Source organism: Protopterus annectens, chromosome 13.part0, assembly GCF_019279795.1.
Source record: "Protopterus annectens isolate FY-2018-M chromosome 13.part0, PAN1.0, whole genome shotgun sequence".
Classification (NCBI taxonomy): Eukaryota; Metazoa; Chordata; order Ceratodontiformes; family Protopteridae; genus Protopterus; species Protopterus annectens.
This window is the reverse complement of record NC_056747.1, coordinates 859575065-859593427: the sequence shown is the minus strand read 5'-3', so window position 1 is coordinate 859593427 and position 18363 is coordinate 859575065.

Sequence of the window (18363 nt, the reverse complement as noted above, 5' to 3'; positions counted from 1 at the left end):
CAAGAACATATTAACTTCCTAATGATTAGCAGTGAACTTATAACACTTGCTTATTTTATTTGTTTTCTGGAGTAGAGCACTAACCTCCATGGACATTTTTCAGACTCAGCCTGGTAGTGGTGTCTGGTTAAGTATCTTGTTCAGAGTCACACACTTAGGCAATAGAAGCTGAGGGAATCAAACCTTGCACCACTGGACCACAGGAAACAACTCGTTAACAGCTCCTTAATCCTCTAAGCCAACTGCCAGCCAAATTGCTTAAAGCATTTCATCATAAAATTGCACAAAATATAAAATCTCATTTAGATGCTTTTCTGGTAAAGTATGTTTTAGATACCTTTAAACATTTTTAGTCAAATAACATCAAACCAGCAGAAAAAATAATAACCCCCACTATCCCAGCTTGTGCCCTAAAGTGAATACTCATTTGCTTAATGGAGGAAACATTTATACAGCAGAAGGTATATGTTAACATTTCATGTACAGAAACCAAGAATTCCATGAATTATTTCAATACGTGCATAATTTAATTTCTATTAAATTCAAAACATCTCCGTGTATCAGCATTATTTTTCAAATGTCTTTATACATTCACCACTTTATCAGCCTAGCTACATATTGATCCTGTGAAGTTCTTTTCTCCATCTTATCCAACTCATTCATTAACTCAAATACATCACTCACTGTTGGAAATATTCTTGACTTCCATTTCCTTGTTATAGCTGTCTTAGTTACCACCATCAGCAGTGACAACATTTCCCATGTTAATATGTTTTAAACTATAACTGTATCCTAATAACATTAGCATTTTGGTTAGGGTATTTTTTTTCAATACTCCTCTCAGTAAATCTCATAAATCTTCCTTAAAAGCATTTAAAGTACAAAATTACTGACTCCATGATCCAAGTGCTTCTTTTTCACAACTCCAACAACAAGGATCAACATTTGAAAACATGTTTCTCAGTCTTTGTGGAGTATAAAAAAGTTCTTCTAGGCAAAAGTTACAAACCTCTTACATTTTGGTGACATTGTTTGATAGTTAACAATCTAGTTATCCAAGCATCTTTGCCTACATGTTCATTTAATAAATTTCTCAGATCTTGTCTTATTTTCAGCAACTCTCACATTATGCAAAGTCCTTAAAGCTCTATATGCTTGATTAATGAAACCTTTCACTTCAGGCTACCTGCATTTCATCCCCATTAGCAGTAATACCACTGTGAGAAGTGCTGTGATCCCTAATTTAGTCAACTCTGTGCTACTCACTATATTAATTAAACCTTCATATATTCATCTTAAAAAGTTAGGCAACCCAAACTTTTCCCAAACCTGAGGCCAAGTATTCTAGTTTGAATCAAACCACAACTGCCCCCCCCCAAAAAAAATCACCCTGTTTTTCATGTCTTTCCAGTTCTTTAAATCTACTTCCACTATATTCCCAATTTGCTGTACCTCTCAACTGTACAGAATTTTGCAGAATGTCCAGATGTTTGCCTCAAATATTTGGTCTGTTCCTCATAAAATCTGTGGTTTTCTGGCAAATTATGGATGATTGAAATCCCTAAATAATGACCAAATAATGACATATATTTGAGTTTCAGACTTCATATACTTCAGAAAATGCATGCTAACACAAATCCTTTTGTTCTAGCTGCTTTCTAAGTTTGAATAAAGCACTTTTGTCTCAAATTTGAAACTTCATCAGAATACCACTTGAACAAGCAACCCCACCCTTTATACATCCCCTTAATTACATTTAATGACATCACTTCCTCATTATACAATAATAAAAAAAAATAATAAAAGATGAATGCATATACCATCTCATAAAATTATTGCATTACATGAAGTCCTGTTGGCTTTTCATAAACCCAACAACACAGAAACAACAATTAAGTGTCTGTACACATAAAAATCTTACATATAAATTCAGGCTTTAATTTTAAAATAGAACTTATGGAAATAGCACTGTTGCGACCCGGGGCCTCAGAGGCATTAGTTCTCATTTGCCATCTGAGTTCCTTCAATTCCAAATAATCATTCAAGGGTCCCCCCCTCTCCCCTAATGTAACTTGATCTATGACGATAAACCTGAAATTGTGTCCTGGATGAAGGGCAATGTGGGCAGCTAAGGCATTTTTTAGATCATTCTTACTGATATCATAATTATGTTGGTAAATTCTAGTTCTTAGTGCATTAATAGTTTTCCCTATATAGAAACAAGAACACATGGAGCACATTACTAAATATATTAATCCCTTGCTACTACAGGTGAACTTATTCCATACTACATATCTCCCATAGTTGGGTATACATGATTTGCCCTCCAAAATATGTTTACATTGCATGCAAAAACCACATTTTACCATGCCCCCCATTTTTGTATTCACCTTATTGTCTGTTTCAATTATATTTTTTGGGCTGGTAGCCTTCTTGTATACTATTTTGGGAGATGCACCCACCAGATCTAAATAATCCTGGTTAATACTGAAAATGTTCCAATTATGTGTTAAATGCTTCTAATATCATAGAACTGATTATTAAATCTAAAAATGCCTGATTTATTATAACAGTTCCCGTCTTTTTGTATATCTGCTTCATCACTCCCATGTCCTTTCCCTAACAAGGGAATAAAGTGTCCAGTCTCTCTTTTTATCACCACTTCTTCAAGGATTCTATCCACAAATATTCCAGGATATCCTCTATTAATCAACATATTTTTAAGATGTTCAGCTGATATAAAAATTCTTCATGTTCTGATACCATTCTAGCTATCCTTACTCCCTGTACTTTTACTAGGGATTTCTTTTGGGACAACAGGTGGCAGCTATCAAAGTGAAGGAGAGTGTTGGAATACGTAGGCTTTCTGAATATATTGGACATAAATTGCTTAGTACCCATGTTTTGTTGTATAGTAATATCCATATAGTGAGTGGTATCACATGTTATAGTGCTTGTGAATTCTAAAAAGTCAGTACTCTTACCTATAAATTCCAAGTTGTTGTTCAATTCCCCCTCACTTCCTTTCAAAAAAATAATTATGTCATCCAAGAAAAGACCATAGAATGTCCAATATTCAGTAAAAATGCTTTTAAACACCATCTCTTTCTCCCAAAATGCCAATAATATATTGGCAAAAATGGTATGCATGCTGCCCCCATAGCTACCCCCTTACATTGTCTAAATAATTGTCCTTCAAAAATAATAATGCTGGACTCTAGGACCAACTCATTTGGTGTTCTAATAGTAAGGATACGCTCATGTCTTATATTGGTGTATTGACAAAGGAAACCATAGAACCACTCAATTCCAGTATCATGTGGTATTGTGGAAAATAAATCTCTTATATCAATTGTGGCAAAAATTAAGTCATCACAATACTTATTAGTGATTTTACTTAAGCAATCCCATGAATCCTTTAAAATCCAGGAAAATTCTTTCAATACATTCTTTGATTGTCAACAAATCTAGCAATAGGGAAAGTTTTGGAAGCTCTTGCATCCACTATAGGTCTAAGGGGGGGGGGGTCCCGAAGATCTTTGTGCATCATCGGGACCCCGAAAATTGTAGGTATTCTTGGATGCTTCACTACCATGAAGGAATACTCATCTTCTGTAATGTCGTGGTTCAACACCAGTTCTTCCAAAGTAAAATCAACTTTCCTATAAGCTATATTTTTCTCATTGACACTAATTTCATTCTAAGTATCTGTGCATAAAATAGTTACCATCTTATTTACATAGCTGTTTTGATTCATGATAACTAAACCCCCTCCCTTGTCGGGTTTCATTACCCTAACATCAGCGTTACTACAGATGTCCTTTAATAAGCCCATTCCTTTCTTAGTGGTGTTATTTTACTTCCTCTCTACCATCTCTGTTGGAATTCAGCATGTTCCTGATATCTTTCTCACACATTTTTTCAAAGATTTGTACAGCAAGGTGTAATGGGGGGTTAAATACATTTGGTAACCTACATGTATCATTTGTTTCTGATACCATTTTAGTGCCCTTGAAATAAAAATAAAAATTTAGCTTCCTGGTATATAATTTTAAATCGATTAGGGCTTCATCTATTGTGGTATTTTTGTTAGGTACAAAGGACAGGCCTTTCTCAAATAAATCTGCCACTGGCTCACATATAGCTATACTACTATAATTATATATTTTGAAGTCACCATTTCTGTTACTAATGATCTTATAAGGTACCACATCCTCTATCAATTCCTGTTGTGAGTAAAATTCGCTCTCGTTCTCCCCCATGCCCTCTTCTTGTTGTTGTCCTGATTGTAGTTGTACTGATAATGTCCCTCTCCCCTCCTCTGGTTCCTTAGTCTCTCGGACCTCCTCAGAGGAGGGTACTCTAAAGGGTCTGGGGTATATTCACCTTCATCAAGTTCAACTTGGTGGGGGCTAAAAGCTTCCTGACTGACACCTGTTTTATCCCTAATAGTTCTTGCCTGACCTAGAGGGGGTAAGGGATAGGCTTTCCCTTGTTTGTAGTCTCTTTCATCCCTTGCAAGTTTATGATTTTTCCTTTCCTTAATATCATTAACAGTGCAATTAATTTTATTAAAAATATTAAAATAGTCCGTTTTTTGGACTCAAACAGTAGATTTTTTGAATATTACTGTCCACAATTTTAACTTGGTCGACTAATTTGACCATTTTCCTGTTATTGTCTTTTGTTAAACAGTTTAACAACTCACAGCCCTGTTTGTTAAAGAGTTCCAATAGTTCTTTATGTAAGAAACAGTCTCTTACCAGTCCTGAGGGAAACTTCCACATCCGGAGATCCTTAGGTACACGCTCTGTCCGTATACATTCCCCCAGATAATTATTTTCTATTTGTAGTTTCCGATATCCTAGTGTAAGGTCTTCCAAGATATTTAATTGTTCCACCATAGTTCTGTTATTACGGCGACCTGCATCCAGATTAGCGTTTGTATTCAAACGCCATTCCTTCTCGTCTTCAAGCCACTGTGTTAGCGTAGTGCGGCCGTTATAGGAAGTGCTGCCCCTATCAGTTCCTCCATAAGTCGTGGTATGCAAATCTTTTCTCTCCGATTGGTCGTTGTTGTGTGGGTGTTCTTTTTGAACTGGAGTATCCCCACTGAAACTACTGCTGTTGTCCAAACTGCTAATACCAGTCCCATTCAGGCAAATTTGATCCCCCGAAGCTCTTATATTGGATTGCTGACATAATGTCTCCACAATGCTGGTGAGGTTTGCTACTGTGGTGTTCAATACACCAAAGGATTTAGCCAAGTCCGATAAGCTGGGTGAATCCAGCGACTCCATACCAATCACACCACCAAACTGTAATACACACCAACCACAGAAACTATTAATAAAAACCAGACAGAAGTCAGTAATGCACACACGATTTATTGATTGAGCGCTTTCGTCTCAAATTAGAAACTTCATGAGAATACCACTTGAACAAGCAACCCCACCCTTTATACATCCCCTTAATTACACTTAACGACATCACTTCCTCGTTATACAATAATAAAAAAAATAACAAAAGATTAATGCATATACCATCTCATAAAATTATTGCATTACATGAAGTCCTGTTTCCTTTTAATAAACCCAACAACAAGCTTTCTAAGTTTATAAGAGCAATATTTAAAATATGTCCCTATTTTTGGTCCTTTGTACCTACATTATTTTAGACTTTGTCCAGATTTCTTGCATTAACAGGTTGAGAGGTATGTAGGTTGAGAGGTATGTAGTCTAATATAGGCAGAAATAGCTTTGCCAAGGGGTTAATATCTGATAGTGTTAGAATGTTGTATAATGTCACAACTGTTTGCATTACAAGACCAAACCAAGAAGTGCATGAAGCGTAGACACTGCCAAAACCAAAAAACGTTAGGATGTGGTAGGAACTGGATGCCACCAAAATAATCTTTAGTTAGACTGCTTTATTAACATAATCCAAGTAAAACCAAAAGAAAACATAAGCGCTTTCATCGAAGTAATGTAATCCAATAGGGTTTAGTATTACTTGGAAGAAAGCGCTTATAATTTCTTTTCGTTTTACTTCAATTATGTTAATCAAGCATATAACTAAAGATTATTTTGGCGGCATCCAGTTCTTTCAGCACCATAACGTTTTTTGGTTTTGGCATTGTTTGCTTTATAGCATAAGGATAGTCCAGTCTCTTGCCATAATACATCCACACTGAAGCTTTTTCTAATATATTGGTAATTACTATAATTAAATTTACTATTTTTTTCCAATTTGTATCAGGATTACTCATTGACAATAAATGTATAGTTGTTTTAAATTTACAACCTCATAATACAGACAGGGATTCGGAAACTCAAGATGTCCCACTAACTTTAAGAGTGCCATAATTTCTAATAGGCACTTTGGATTTTTAAATAAGGTTTCAGTAATGGTACCAACATCAACATTCTCCAGGCAGAGGGAAGCTGGCATTTAGCAAAGCGAACTTCACCTCTGAGTTTTTTTATCTTTTGCATTGCTTTCCTATTATTGTTGTTGTTATTGTTTGAAATTTAAAAGGGTCTTAAGAAGATGCTAAGGGAACAAAAAACTTCCTAGTCATTACTTGTACTCACTCCCCATACAGGAATAATAGAAAAGGGAGCAGTGGGCTCAGAACAGTTTTTTGAAGTATTTTCACAGACAGGCAGTGGATTTTATGTAACAGTATTCCTGAATGAGTTAATGGGATCTACGGTAGTTTAAGAATTTGGATATACACAGACAATATTTAAGTCTGTTCTGGTGGGGAGACAATAAAATGGTGTTAATGTTCAATTAAGCTGTCTAACTATGAGCTACAACTAATTTGCTACAATAAATGGGTCAAATGGTCCTAATTTGCTTATCAGAGGCATTGTGTTTACTAATCTAGTTTGGCTGCATAAGGTAGCTGGAAACAGTAGTATTTTGGCAGGTGATGCTAAAAAGAATGGAGTAGGATTGAAGATGAAAAATGTCAAGAAGCTTTTACAAAGGCATATTCTCTAGATCTGGAAAAGTCTTAATTTACATTTGCTCATATCTCATCTGACCAATTAATGAAAATAATGCCTCTCTTGCCATGTATTTGTCGAAAAATATCACTCATCTGGAGACCTCAGCTGTTTATATGCAAAATGATCAGTGGCCTCAGAAATATTAGTTATAAGGACAGATAACTCTCTCTTTACTTGGTTTCTTATCCCGAGTTGCCCTAATTGTCAGTGATTAGGTGAGTGAAGTTTGCAGTGAGTGCAGTTCGCAGAGGTAAGGGTCTATGGTAGTTAATACTGACTTCCTCTGTCCAGCAGGAACATGGGCACCACCTCAGGAATGAACTTGCAGTCACCCATTCATTGATCTAAGTTGCATTTGAAGAGGGTTAGGGAAGGGCTCTGCTTTCCGTGAATTGGAAGCTTGCTGCACAGTAGTGTCTGTCTCTGGGAGATGTATCTATCTCTCCAGCATGATCTGTTCATGTCAGAGGCTAGGTTAAGATCCCTGGAGCGAGTGACCCTCCTGCAATTCGATTTACAAATGCGTAGCATTTCCATCACAGCCAAGTTAGAGACTGTCCTGTAAGCCAGGCACAGGTTACCCATTAGCAACCTGTAGGAGACAGAATACAGTAACAGGGCTTTCAGTCTTTCCAACTAAGACTTGTTTTGTGTACCCTGTGATTTCTTAGTGAGAAACCTCTGTGGTCTTTCCAATTATTAAATGTGTCTGGTGAGGTACATGCAAAAGGGAGCACTGTACTCAATTATTTGTCTGATGAGGGCCAAGTCTAATGGAATTATAACATCCTTAGATCTAGATGTGATGCCTTTACTTAAAAGATGACCACGTAGAAGGATTTCCTTACTATTGTGGATACATGGTGGTCAAAGTTTAGATTGCTATCAACATGAGTGCCAAGATCACATGCTACTGGGTCTACACTCCCTATCTATAATATAATTAGCAGGGATGTCATCTTTCCCATAGGGAATAATAATGCATTTTATGCATTTAGTTTAATCTGTGGCTTTGGCACCAATCATTTATCTGTGTTAACCCTGTCTGCAGTATATTAACATCACTAGGGGACACAGTGATTGCTCCCAATATGCAATTGACAGTGAACTTCATCAGCCACAGGCCTTCCAAGATTGCCTAGAGTTCTGATAAGTAAGCTCCAAACAGTAAGGGGCCCAGCACAGAACCCTGTGGTACACCACTGGTGACTGGTCTTTTGTAGAGGTGAAGTCACCCACTTTGACAGTATGTGCCCTGTTGGTGAGCCAGTTGGCTATCCATCTGGTAATGTACGGGTTAATTCACAACTGGGAGAGTCTCTGTATAATACTTGAGTAGAGGATTGCATCAAATGCCTTGGCTAGGTCAAGATAAGTGGTACGCACTGTCTTTCCCTCGTTCAGGGCCTTGATGACTTTCTTGAAGAAGTCAACCATGTTTAACAGGCAAGATCTACCTTTACTCAATCTGAACTGGGTCGGGTCCAGAGTTTTTCATGTGGATCAGTATCTAACCTTTTGAGCCATAAAATATCTAACCCTCTTTGACCTTCTGTTCCTTTACAGAGCGATTGGTTCCTCAAATACCAGGTTAAAGAAGCTAAACCTGTATTGTTAGATAAATAAGGTACACTGATGTTATAGATTCAAATCCCAACGTATTCCCCACTTCTTGTACAAACTTCCACAACATATAGCACCCTTACCACCTTCAAAGTACCCCTAGATAATCTTCCCCAGTCTAGCTTGTATTTCCCTCATTGAGACTGGAAGGAACTTTTGAATATGGGTGACTGGCTAGGCCTGTAGTGGTCTGCAGACTGATTGCCTAGTACTTACCTATAAACCTATGAACCTATAGCCTCACCCTTGAGACATACAGGCAGGGGAAAGATCATTTTTGGGTAAGTTCATAGTGGTGGATAACTATGACACTTCTACTGGGTCTCCTACTTTGTCATGGAGATAGGGTATTATATCCATTATACACAAGAAGAAGAAAGATCATACAATGGTAGAGTCATATAGACCAATCTCTGTGCTTAACCATAACTCTGTGCTTTTTGCAGTATTGGCAAGGAGGTTGGCTGGACCTCTGTCTCAACTGGTTCATCGAGATCAAAGAGGCTTTGTGCCAGGATGATCTACCGCCAACAATTTGAGTAAAATGGCCTATCGACTGATGATGCTAATATAAATAAAAAATCCTTATTGGTAACTAGCTTAACTGCTGGGAAGGCCTTTGAGTGGGTTGACTGGATTTTCCTATTTGAGTTCTTGATTGGTATGGGGTTTCCCTCAAAATGGTAGAGTTAAATCAATCTCTATATAAAGGTGTTAAAGCTAAAATGGTTCCACACTTTCTCCAACTATTCAGTTGAAGAGAGGTATGAAGAATGTGCTCCTTCTCTCCTCCTCTTTGCCATGTATGTTAAGTCCTTAGGTTTATGGCGGAGATGCTCACTATAAATGGTTATTGTGTAGAGGAGCAGCAACTTAAACATTCACTCTATGTCGATGACCTAATTCTCTACTTAGCTAATCCAGACAGAGGTTTGCAAATAATCGTTGATGAATTACATAACATTGGCAGATTGTCTGGTTACAAAATCAATCCCTCTGAGACAAAGACTGTTATAATAAATTATGATCCTGATTTGGAAATGTCTTTGTTATTTCTCCTTTTGGCAGAGGATAATTACATAACTTCTGATCCTGAAGATGACTTCCTCACTTCTTACCTCACTGGCTCTTATCACTAAGGACATCCTGTGAAAGTCCTGAGGCAGGATGTGCAACAAGGAATTCATATTTTGTCATGATTCATTCTCCCCATGATCTTCACATAGAGTGATTATGAATTTTACTTGGGCAGAGGATAGCCCAGACAGAGTTGGAAAAACATTGGTTTGCCAATGTTTCAGGAGGACTTGGTATCCAGAATTTTAAATGTTACAGAAAGGCAGCAATGTTCAAAATACTGCACTAGTTGTTGAGACTAGACTATCAAACAATTTGGAAATAGCTTTCCTAGAGGATCATTAAGGAAAATGAAACAAAATCTTGTCTACAGGAACTGATGCCAGTAGATTTGTTCATGTTCTAGAAGCTCCATTTACTGGAATCTACTTCTTTGGCTATTTCAGAAATGTACATATTTGGAGAAACAGTTAAAAGAAGGAGGAATTACTTATTCTGACTCTTTCTCAGACCTTTGGAGTGGATACTTCAAGCAATATGTATGAAGAAATGGTCACATGATGTAACACACTGAAGCTCTGTATAGTGCAGTCTCCCAACTGCCTTCTATGGGTGAACTAATTTATTGACTCAAGGGGTGAAAACTGCTTTCCAAAAAAGGAGATTAGCACTATCCACACAGACTTAATTGGGACTAGATTTACTAAAAAGAATAAATATATAGAGGGTGAGAGAAGAAGCTCCAGACAGAGATCTCCATCAGAATCTGGGGAAAGTAAGTAATAACTTAAATATATGCGACCAGATTAATGAAATTTAGAATTTTTGAATGGAAATTACTTTTTAAATATTTCTACACCTTTTCTATACTATTATATTTCTGGTAATTTCTATATCCGTATTAGACTATTACTAACATTTCTGGATGAAAATCCTGACTGTTGGAGATAAAGTTCACTAGGAACCTGGTTGCACATGTTTTGATAGTGTGATATGTTAGTAATATTTAAGAGGTAGATTTAAAATCTGTACAATATCATGTGGCCAGAACAGTGGTGAATTCAACTTCTTAGTTTTTGGTAGCACTGAGATACCCTTCCTAGTTTTGGTAAAAATGACAAGGCACTACTCTGGGCATTTAGTTTCTAAAAAGACTATTACATATAGATGGAAATGAATAAAATTATGCAAGAACTGTACAACACAGAGATGTATATTGAGGATCCTAAACTAAACAAAAGGTGGTAACCAAATGGTCTCCCAGGATTTTGCAGGTACCTTATTAATACGTCATGGTGTTTTTCTTTCTATAACTGTTTCACTTCTAGCACTAAATGTGTTTGTTTTAGATCATCAAAATGTCATTGTATTATTAATATGTGGCTGATGTTACACATGAGTTTAGGCAAAGAGATTTATTTTTGGATGCTTTTCCAGCAATTATTTTCTTCTTCACTTGATCCATCAAACTGAAAGACAAACTGGTCTTTGTTGCTGAAGTGTTATTTTTATATGGTTGTTTCAGGGTTTAACTTGCTTAAACGTTTACTAATATTTTTTAAGGAAGGGTAATGGCATGGGACATTAGAGGACAGAAATGAAACTAGGTGTGTATGATAGAAAAGTGGGTTTTGATAAATGAAGTTTCAGTCACTAAAGGGGATTAAGAAACTTTGTAGGGTAGAGAGGAAAGACAAAATTTGAGTGGAGATAGTTTTAAGGTTTAGACTTAGTAAGTCATGGGAAAAGGTGACCCAGGTGAGTACCAGGAGGAAGGGGTGGACACATATATCAATGACATGTCAGGGGAGACATCTGACTTGGTATCAAGCAGGAACAGAGAGTTGATAGAGATGCCATGCCTGACATTCTCAGAAGTGTTAAATGTGCCAGCAGCCAACATACATAGGAATGAGAGAATTACAGATCATAACTACTGACTGTGGTAGTGAATAAAGAAGAAGGGACGTGGGACTAGTAGAATGGTGGGGGAAACCTAGCAGGAAGAGAGAATACTCTTTGTCAATGATAGGCTCCAACTTAGACCAGAAGGAACAGAAGTGCTTAGTACTGAGCTGGAAGAGTTCATTTCAAACATCATGCTTTTGAATTAAGATGAAATGGGTTAGGGGAAGTATGACAGAAGCAAAAGAAGTCTAGGTAGTAGAACAACAGCCTGAATGAAAACATTGACACAGAAAATAGCAGAGGAACAACGAGTGTTGACTCAGAGCATGACTGGGTAGTATATCTGCAGTGGAGGAAATCTAGAAAGAAAAATGGTTGAGCTTCCACTAATGTTGAATGACATACGGGTGGGCATTGATGATATCTCATAAGCAGTGGACAGTGAGAAGAAACAGGTGAGACATAAAGTAGGAGGGTATCAAATGTGAGGACAGTAAAGAAATACAATGCTAAGTTTAAAAATAACTGCTATGGTGGAACCCAAACATAATCAGGTTCTACAATAAAAGAAAAAAAAACAACTAATTGCATACATTAATAAATTAAACCATCAAGATGTCAAAACACTCTTGCTAAACCTAACATGAAACTCCAGTCCCTGATCAAATCAAACAAAGCTAGATATGAGGTAAAAATAGGCACCCAGGCAAAAGACAACCACAAAGCCTTCTTTAACTATATTAGAAACCACAGAAACAATGCCCAACACTGCACAACACTAATAGCAAATGATATCATGTAATCAGACCCTGAGGACATAGCCAATCTACTAACAGATAAATTTAGCTTTAACTTCACCCTCCTCCCTCCTACATTCCCAAGTCACATACACATATCTACAACCAGCACCCCAATCTCTCAAGAACAAGTTCTCAAAGTACTTTGTAAGGCCAAGAACACTGCTTTTGTGGGGCCAGATAACATGCAAGGCCACATACTAACCAGCCTGAAACAGGACCTATCAAACCTACTCAACAGGATATCCAATATCAACATCCAAACAGGCCTTGTACTGGACTAATGGAGGATAGCAATAGTAATCTCCTTGCACAAAGGTGTCCATCAACAGATCCAGAAAATTATAGACCCATAAGTCTGACCAGCCTCATCTATAAGGCTATATAGATGATCATTATGGAGTTAATAAATATAGACATAGGTAACATACAAACTCCTGACCCAAGTCAGTTCAGTTTTGTCAAGGATAGATCCTGCCTGCTTAACTTGGTCAATTTCTTTGAGAAGGTTAATGTAGCAATGGATGAGGGAATATCTGTACACACTGCATATCTAGACCTTACAAAGGCATTAAACACCATCCTTCAGTCAAGTATTATTGATAAACTGTCCCGGCTAAATGTTAATCTCTATTTAACTCACTGGATAGCAAACTGGCTCACAAAAGAATCCAAGAAATTAGGGTGTGCAACTCTATTCCTTCTAAAAGACCTGTCATTAGTGGTGTACCACAGGGTTCAGTTCTTGGACCACTCCTCTTTGATATTTACTTCTTAGAGAGCAAAGCAAATGTAAAAGATTTGTGGCTAATCAAGTCTGCAGACATCTGTAAACTTGGTGCCATCATATACTCTTCAGAGGACACTAAGATTCTCCAAGAGGCCCTACTCAAACAAATAGCTTGTATCAGAACCATGGACTGAAACTGGATGCCAAAAAATGTATAATAGTCTCCTTTGACAAGCATAATACCCCCGTAGATGTCACATTGTCAACACAACCATGAAAACTGATTCAGTAGTGAGGGACCTGAGAACCTATGTGGACAACAAACTGTTCTTCTATCACTATGTATCCACTATTGTAAGAAAGTCCTTTTTCATTGTGGAGCTTATTAGTAAGGGTATGACATTTAGGTCCAGGGATGTGATTATTCCACTACATTTGAATTTGAATGCTTCTGTATCCATGTTATATTTTCCTTAAAATTTAACTGTGGAGCTTTTCTCCCCAGGCCTCCGCTGAAAATGGACATGCATTCAGTTGGACTTTCCCGGTCAACAAATATAAAATAAATAAATAAAATGATTAGGCCAATCACTGAATACAATGTCCCCTTCAGTATGTACCCATCCAGACAATTAACACAACTTGAATGAACACAATGTTTTCTCACCAAGAAAATCAATGGTTAAAATCATAAAAAACTACAATGACAGTCTCCAAGGCTTGTCCCTCTTATCAGTATCACAGGCTACTGAGGGGTAATCTCTGCCTCACAAACAGAGCCTCAACAGACAATATATTCTCTGATCTGCCCCACATCTGCAAGTCCAGTAGTGTAATAAACACCCACTTTTGAGATTTTAATCTCTTCTTAAACATAGACAGAACATGTTGGAGGGATAGATATGTATCACAGATATTACCACTTGTTTGGAATTGTCTTCCTCTCCACATAAAGTAAAGTAGTTATCTTGTTTGTGTCTTTCGGCTTTTCCCGGTTAGGGGTCGCCACAGCGGAACTCCGGTCTGCTAATGATTGGCAGTAGATTTTTACGTGCTGGCTTGCCGGGCCTAACGCACACCCTTCAACGAAGGAATGCCCATTCATGCATGTCGCCACACAGAAGACACTCTAATCTTACCCTATTCAAATATATTCTGGATGAATAGATGGGAAACCACAAATTAACACCTGGTTTAGCACCCTTGGCCCTTATGGTTAGGGTCCAGGGTAACATGTAAATGTTCTGACAGGCTCTGGGTTATTCATACTTAAATTACAAGGGTTAAAAACTACATGGGAATGGAGGGTTATGTTTCTAAAGATCCTCAAAGGATCAAAAGCCCAGTAAGTGTGTATGACCCTATGAAGGAAAAACACCACCTCACAACGAAAACAATGGTGCTGACATGGTGTGTACCAAGGTTAAGTACTTTGGCCATTAAGCTGTAAGAAGGGAGGGAGCTTCTGGATCAGTATGGTGCATTTACCCCTTAATTATTAAGGCAGGAAGATGATGACATAGAGGACAGAGCAGTGGCTGGCTCATCTAGTGTCCAGTGCCATTACTTGATCTGCCACCCCTCAAGTTGTGGAGCAGATTTGCCTCTGCATTGCAGTCCTAAGAAATTGTACCAGCATGCAGAAATAGCAATACAGAAATTAATATCAGAAATGTACTGACGACTAATTGGCATTCCCTGATCATACTGAATAACAACTTGTGCCCAGGGCAGCTGCTCCCCCCCCCCCCACCCTAACCATGCTACTGCCAGAGGACAGAATAAAAGAGTGGGATAGGAGAAAGAGGGTAATACATATGGAGCAGGCTAAAAAACTAAAAGCTCTAGGGCAGAGAGAAAGTAAGAGATAACACAGGTCATGGACCATTTTTGGGGTTTGGCTTATACATGCAGGACTGTACCAGAAATGACAGAATCATGGATATAGTTCTTACCAAGGAAGAGGGGGCCATGCATAACTAAATGAAGGCTTCTTTATCCAATAGTAATTATGCCACTACATTGTTTACAGTGTGTGTGTGTGTGTGGGGGGGGGGGTGGCAAATACAAAAACAAAGACAGCAATATGGGATTTTAGGAGTATGGATTATGCTGAGCTGGGGAAAGGGATAAAGATGAATTAGAAGGCTGGGACCAACTTGCAGGAGTAAACAAGCTACAGGAATGTGTAATGGATGAAATACTTAGGGCTCCGGACAAAGGTTTGATGAATGGTAAAAAACAGAAGAATGTTAATATGTTTAAATATTGATGGGAGGCTAGGAATTAGCCAAAACAATATGGCATATAAAAGCTGGAAAGGAAGGTGTTGGAAAGAGCTAACCAGGCACAATACATGAAAGTTGGAGTAGAAAGGACAACAAAAGTAGTGACGGCAGCAAAGACACATGTTGAAAGGTAACTGACAGAAAGAAATTATGAAGAGGAACATCAGCATTTAAAGTATGCAGCAGAAAGACATACAGAACACACCAGACTCAGCAAAAACAGGAAGAAGCTCAGACAAGACTGTAAGAAAGCAGAAATACTGATTAAACACTTTGTTTTGGACTTCACAAAGGAGCGCTAAGGAAGTAAACTATGTTGGAAGGAAAGCAGAGCAGAGTAGAGAGAATAGTACGGAGGTTCCATAAAAAAATCAGAAGTAGATGGGCTACTTCCTACAGTCATCAAGAATCTGGCCACTAGCTATACTGGCGGGTACCCTGATGGAGATTTTTAACAGATAAGTGACCAGTGCCGAAGTAGGTCAGGCATATAGGGCAACTAGCATGGCATAGCAAGCATGTTGTATAAGGAATACAGCAAAAATAAATAAATAAATACATACATAAATAAATAAATACAGGGGAACTGTAGGACTATTAGATTACATTAATGGCTATACAAATCATGTAGAGAATCATGAGAGGATGACTGGTTTCTCTCCTACATGACATTCATCTTCAGAATAGCAGCCAACACTGGTTATTGGCCAGTGGAAGCTTTCAGGTAAATCTAATTTTGATTTATGAATGGATTACAAATAGACATGGCAGGTATGTAGTGGTAGATATGGTCTACCAGAACTTCATCAAAGCCTTCACTCATTCCACACAAGTGGCTGATTAAAAACTGGAGAGGCTGGACGTTAGTTCCAAGACTGAGGAAATGGATTGTTGTATGGCTGAATGGCAGGACACAGATGTTGGTTGAATAGAAAGACACTGATCATAGTGGTGACAAGAAAGATTCCAGGAAGGTGACTACTAGAGTATCAAAAGGGTCAGTCTTGGTTCCAGTGTTCTTCAGTGGATTTGTTTCAGACACATCTGAGGGAATTCAGAACAGGGCTAAACACATCATAATGACAGAAAGAGAGATATAGCAGTGAAGGATGGGAAGAATCTAAAGAAGGGTGTGGAAAAACACACTAACTGATCAGAAAGGTGGAAGCTGAGGCTTAATACAGACAAATACAAAGTGCACATGGAGCACAACTATCTTGATGTGATTCATCAACTTAGAGGAGTGCAACTGATGGCAGCAAAGCAGAAAAGTATCTGGGATACATCTCACACCTTCATTTGATCACCATTAGTACAGTAAGATGGCAGTGAAAGCAGCAAACAGAATATGTAGGTGCACCCTTAGGAGACAGACTCTAACTCAAAGAGGCAATATTTCCATTGTATTAGAGCTTAGGTGACACCATGAGTATTATATGCAGTCCCAGAAGCCATACAAGTAAAGGGACACCAGGCTGGTGGAAAATGTTCAGAGGAAAGCCATCAGAAAACTACATTGGATGGAGGGGAAGGGATATGACCAGATACTGGAAGATCATTACAGCCCATAACAGACTAAAGGAACCAGATATGGGCACACAGGATCATGTTAAGGAAATGATAAGGATTAGCAGGACCAGGAAAGACTCAAGATAAAGGAGGGGACACAGGCATAAGATTACAGAAACTAACTACTCAATGGATCTCCAAAAGAGGATCTTTGAGAAGGGAGTTGCAGAACCATGGAATGGTTTACCAAAACAAATGGTGGAGAATAAATCCACAGAGACATTCAAGAGGACTTGCAACAGATGGAGAAAGGGAGGTGGGGGGGGGGATAGTGATGAAGGTGAAGTTCAGTATTAAGTGCATTTAAAAGCTGAGAGGCTTATTGCTTCCAACCTATGTAATGTAATATAAAAATGGAGAAAAAAGAAGTGGGGAATGTGTTACTGGCTAAAGAATTCCATCAGACATTCTGTTGTATTCAATTATAGAGATGCCATGCTCTGAACTGCTACTATTAATATAAAAAACATGAAATTCTGGAGAAAAAAAGACATAAAGGTCATGGGATTTACTTTATTATAAGCAGACAAATTATATGACTGCCTCTTCTTCTTCCAATGCCACAACATAAGCAAAACTCTATTTATCTCAAGCATATTTGAATGAAGTATTCTAAGATGTTTACTCTATCATATACTGAAAGAAATCATTCCACATTCTCCTAAACCTAATTCTGAGACTGAGATACCTTATGTACCAGCAGAGGAAATAGAACAATATTTTTATGTAACTTGCTCATTTTCACTGTCAAACACAAAATATTCCATAGTCTCCCATTGACAAGAACGTGTTTAGGCCTTTTTAGTGCTACGCTTTTCCTGCACAATACTTACCAATACTTGACAGATAAAACACCAAACCTACTCCCATGCTTTGCATTTGGGTTGAGGTACACAGAAATTCCTTTCCCAAAATAATAATAAAAATATATATATATATATATATATATATATATATATATATATATATATATGGATTCACTTTATAATCTCAACATACTGAAATCTCAGATTTCACTATTTCAAGACCATAAAGTCGAATGTTCCAAATCCCGAAACCACAAAACCGTGAAACACAAAATCATGCACATAACACACCATACACCACACAACACATACATCATCCAACCCACACCACAACAAACAAAACACACACAAACACAAAAATACAAACAAACAAACAAACAAACCTACAATACATATAAGTAGGGGGGCAAGCCCCCCTGCACCACCCCATGTGGGGGGCTGTGCCCCCCCACACCCTCACCCCCCCCACTTATATATACTAACTCAGAGATCACACAAACAGGAAAAGACAGCAAACTCACACCCAGCCATTCCACAGTCCCTTGCACA